Source organism: Pteropus alecto, unplaced genomic scaffold (assembly GCF_000325575.1).
Source record: "Pteropus alecto unplaced genomic scaffold, ASM32557v1 scaffold72, whole genome shotgun sequence".
Lineage (NCBI taxonomy): Eukaryota > Metazoa > Chordata > Mammalia > Chiroptera > Pteropodidae > Pteropus > Pteropus alecto.
The window spans coordinates 12,876,847-12,882,506 of record NW_006436811.1 but is presented as its reverse complement, the minus strand read 5'-3'; the positions used below and the strand labels follow the sequence as shown (position 1 = coordinate 12,882,506).

Genomic DNA, 5,660 nt, shown 5'->3' with positions numbered 1-5,660 from the left:
TTTTATATTCTGCTTTTGGTTGATCAATGCATACATTTTACATATTCTTTGAATCTGGTTGATTGTTTTTAAAATTTAGGCTCCCAAAGACTTTCTGTAATTCCTGAAAATTTACAGTTATTATCCTCACAAATATTATTACCTCATTCTATAAACCTTCTTTGGTGCATCCTATCAGACATATATTCCAAGTCCTTTAAATCTGTTCTCCATGTTTATTAACATCTTTCATTATTTTCAATCCTACATTTTTGTTATTCTTTCAGCTGTCTTTAAAAGTCAATAAAAATCTTTTCAAGTCTAAGGCCATGCTACCCTGAATATGCCAGATTTCATATGATCTCAGAAGCTAAGCAGGGTCAGGCCTGGTTAGTACTTGAATGAAAGACCACCTAGGAATGCTAGGCGCTGTAGGCGTTTTAAAAAAAATCTCTTTGTTTATAAATTCTTCAGTTTTTTAATCTGTCCAGAGTATTTAATTCTTACAACCATATGTATTCACATCAAGAAGTTTTAATTATTTTATCTGAATTTGTGTTATTTTTATACTCTTTTGTTATTTAATAATGCTTTCTATTTTTCTTTAATTCTTTCTTTATTCGAATATATTATGTTTGTGTCCCTTTCAAGTTGTTTACCACCATTTTTTATGATGCTAATTCTTTTGATTATTGTAATCTGCTTAATTTTTCTCATGGTGATTTATTTCAGCATAAGTTTTACAACTTTCGAAACTTAGTTTACCTCCTGTAAGGGTTGCTTTTCCTGTGGCAGTCTAATGTGTGATATATAATTAACTAAAAATTTTTGCGTTTTACTCTTCCAAGGCTGCAGGGTCTTCTTCATTATGGAATCAGCTTTCACTTTGTTTTCATAATTTAGAGAACCATTAAACATGAACATTATAAAATTTCTCATGTTGTAAACAACATTTCACAATAACACATTTTTTCTCGATCGTAACTTCTTTGCCGTATCACAGCCAAGAAGAGGCCACTAATTTAATCACCCTTTTATGACTGGGTATCTTATTGATACAGCAACTTTATACAGTAGCAGTTCTTCTTATATTACAGGCTCAGTAGCAGTTATTTTTATATTAAAATATGATCTCCAGCCCTTAAGGCCGATATCCTCATTAGTTCCCAAGTTCTTAGTGCACCAATTTTCAGTTACTTTTTTTTTTTTTTTTAATCTCCGATGAATTTTTAGGATTAGATTTTCCATTTCTGTGAAAAACAACATTGGGCTTGTCATTGGGATGGTGATGATCGAAAAAAATATAATGAGTGTTGGAAAGGATATGGAGAAATTAGAACTCTTGTACACTATTGGTAGGAAATAAAATGATGTCATCACTATGAAAAATGGTATGGAGGTTCCTCAATTAAAAATAGTAGTATCATATGATTCAGCAATCTCACTTCTATATATCCAAAGGAACTGAAATCAGGATCTTGAAGAGATATCTGCACTCTCATGTTCATTGCAGCATTATTCACAATAGCTAAGGTGTGACTATAATCTAATTGTCCATTAAGGAATGAATGAATAAAGATAATATGGTATATAAATATAATGGAATATTATTTATTTTTTAAAAAGAAGGAAATTCTACCATATGCAACAACATAGATGAACCCAGAGGACATTATGCTAACTGAAATAAGCCAGTTATAGAAGGACAAATTTTCATGATCTCACTTAATGATGTTCTAACATTGTTAAACTTATAGGAGCAGAGAATAAAATAGTGGTTACCATGGTCTGGGGGAAGTAGGAAGTGGAAAGTCTTATTCAATGGTATAAAGTTTCAGTTATGCAAGATGAATAACTTCTAGAGATCTGTTGTAACATAGTATGTATAGTTAACAGTACTGTATCATGCATACCAATGTAAGTCATTTAGTGAATTTATAGATATACAAAGAACTCTCTCTCTATCTCTGTCTCTGTCACTGTCTCTCTCTCTCTCTGTCTTTCTCTTTCTCTCTCTCTCTCTCTCACAGACACACACACACACACACACACACACACACACACACTTTATGCTAGATTATTTTAATCTTATATTATTGACAAAACAACGAACATACATCATATTTCATATTAACATTTATTGTCCCTAATATGATGGGGCAAATATTACTGCATGGTTTTTCACAGACTCTTTCAATCTTGCACTGATTAAAGAGAATTGCTTTTTACCTCCTCTATTTGTGAGCTTTCGATGTACAAAATCAAGATAACGTTTGAGGAGATAAATTGAGAGTCTCTAAGGCTCACTTGATGGATTTATTTAAGTAAGGCATATTTACTGGCAAGAAAACAAATGAAGAGTTCCAGACATCTTAAGTGGATAGATTGAACATTTTAAATCCATCCTGGGGTGATATAGATGGAAAATTTAAAGGAGATTGTAGAGGAAAGGTAAATTTGGGGACATTTTAATATATGTAGTATATGTAATATGGAGAGGAACTTTAGAAGCTTCTTCTGCATTAAAAACACATTTTTAGCAATTTGAATTTCTTCTGTAGAGATGTGAAATCTTTTTTCAATTTCAATTCGATCTATTGTACTTGTTAATTTATATGTGATAAGATTAGACTTTAAATAGCCTGATATTATATAGGTTATAGCACTTTCAAACTTATATAGGCAAGGGTGACTATCATGAAAGCAGAAATTTAGTAAAATTAGCTCATTTATTTCTAGTCTATGAAGCTGCGATAAAGGTCAGTTGTAAAACTTTGAATATTTTTCCACTTTACAAGTCTCACCAGCAATATAGTTATTTCAATTTTGTGACAATGGCATGTGACCACTCTCTATGTAGCATATAGTTACAGAGTATGAAGTTTCTTAAATTCTTTGTGTGTTTTGTACTATATTTATTAAATAACACTGTCTTAATATATTAATTTCTATACAGTTTTAATTTCTAAAATTTTAGTTTCAATATTATGATGCTTATTTGAACTTGCTGTGCTTAGAAATTAAGATATAAGCCAATACTCTTTGTATAAGTAGTGGTAATTGAAGGAAATAAAATTGGCACTAAATTGGAGTAACTGAATTGACCCTCATGGCAAGAAATAATAAATTCAAGATGATGGTTCAGCAAGTATATTGTAGAACAGCCTTGCAACAGTAAGAGACATAAAAGAAGTAATTAAAAACAATTAGTAATTTGCATAGTGCTGCTATTCTATTCACTCATAATATCTTACATTCTTTTGTACAGCTAATTTTATTTCTTGATTTAAAAAAAGGTAAAGGATACAGTAACTACAAACTTATAGTAAAAAAAATATATATTTTTTTAATGAAAGGATATTAAGAAGCTCACAAAACTAGTGTTCCTTGAGAACCAAGGGAGAAAGGTAGAATCAGGGTCCTACAGCCACAAAGTTGTTCCTGGGACACTGCCACTGGGACTGTTGCCATTACATAGCCAACTCCATGTCTCTGAACCTCCACCAGAGCTACCTCAAACAAATCATAACTGGACCTATGCTTTTGACTCCAACGCTGGTGACCATTATTTGTTGGTAGAAGTCTGAAGACTAAAGCCTGAGACTAAATTTGTCTAGATGGCTGAACACACCAAGAGGAATACTTTAGCTGCAATTATATTTATACAAGAAATGGAGCAAAGATACATTTCAATCATTGGGGAAAGTATGGATAAAAGCAGTATAGAGAGATAAATGGATCCAGAAGAAAGACGGACTCCTAGAAAATATATCTGAGAAACAGAAATACTTTAAAGGGAAAAGATTCAGCTTTGGAATCCACAAGAAGAGAAGCTCAGTTTATAACTGTACCAGATTGGCAAGGTCCTTCCCACAACTTACATCTTTTCCTTTTCCCCGGCTTTTACCCATCAAAGGATCCAAAACTTCAGTAAGTAATCAGGAGTGAAAGAAGAGGTAGAAATAGAATTACTATGCCTCCCTTCCATAGTGCAGAATTCAAAGTGAGGAACATCTGAATTAGTGAAAGAAGAAATTTAATCTCCACTAAATTTTGGAAATTTTATATTAAACTAAAGAGGACTCTTGATTTATGGAAAGTGACTCAAACAGCTGCCCATAGTGGTCAGGGAGAAATCAGCTGAGACACCAGGTTTAAAGGGTTAGCATTGAGAATATTTAAAGTGTTTCTCTGTGAACACTTACACATTCCAGCCGGTATAATAAGCTAGTTACACTATCAACGTTAATTTGGTATTTATTTCAACATGTATATACTAATCACCATTACATATTTTGTAGATCCAGGTACTGTATAATAAATATGCATTTAATTATCTTAATTTTTGTGTCTACTATATTCATGATCTTAAGAAACATAGTTTATAGAGAAGTCAACACATACAGCAATTCAAGTGAAAATTAAATAAATACATAGGAAAAGACATATTTCCAAAGAAGGAGCACTTTCATATCTGTGAGTCAGGCAAGATATGTGTACTTTCTGAAATTTTGAATGAACTATGGCTAAATGGTTATAGACAGCTATCATTTTAAAAGGGCAATAGAGTTAAAGAGATGAGCATGAACAAACATACAGTCTGAGGAAAAGAAAGAATGTATATGAAGTGGATATGAAGAAGTGCATATAAAGAAAAACTGACAACAGTGAAATTGAAAAAATTAAGAAGTAGTTTAGGGAGTAAGCAATAAAAATTAGTTTAAATAATTGCTATAATAAATTTAAACTGATTAGAAATAAGCCCATGGATAGATAATTTATTCAAACTAAAGCAATAAGGGAGCTTTAATAGAAGTGAAGAATTTGTTCTAGGTCTTGAAGAATGAGAAGGCTTTAGATATGCAGTACCCTCCCTTTATCCACTTTCCAGGACCCCCAGTGGATACATGAAAGTGCAAATAGTACTGAACACTATACGTACCATGTTTTTTTCCTATGCATACATACCTATGATAAAGTTGAATTTATAAATTAGGCACAGTAAGAAATTAACAACAATAATAATAAAATAGAATAATTATAACAATATAGTATAATAAAAATTATGTGAATGTGGTCTCTCAGAAACTAGAACATTTTTTTCCTTCTTCATAATTTCATGGATAAAAGATTTATTTTTACCATAGATTTGAGCAATCTCAATATATGATCTTTTTCTTTCCTTATAAGTTGAGAACTTTCACCTTTTCACTTAAAGGAAGCACTTTTATGACTTCTCTTTGGCATATCCAAATTGCCAGCATTATTATTCTTGTGCTTTGGGGCCATCACCAAGTAAAATAAGGGTGGTTCAAACACAATCACCGTGACATAGTGACAGTTGATCTGATAACTAAGATGGCACCTAAGAGACTAACAGGCAGGGAGTATATACAACATGGAGATGCTGGACAAGGGTGACTCGTGTCCCAGGCACAATGAGTGGGATGAAATAGGAAGGCGAAAGATTTCATCACACTATTAAGAATGGCAGACAATTTAAAATTTATGCATTGTTTATTTCTGGAATTTTGCATTTAATATTTTCATACAGCAGTTGATGACAAGTAACTGAAACCATGGTAAACAAAACCTTGGTTGGGGGGCTGCTATACCAAAAAAAACATGAGAAACAAAACCATGCTGATAGTTCTAATGTTCTGATGCCACTTGTACGGGGC

The 5,660-nt window shown here is 32.1% G+C and overlaps 1 pseudogene; it reads left to right on the top strand.

Moving 5' to 3' along the window:
* Positions 1-298: 298 nt before the first annotated feature.
* LOC112481494 lies at positions 299-417 on the top strand (annotated as a pseudogene).
* Positions 418-5,660: the final 5,243 nt, after the last annotated feature.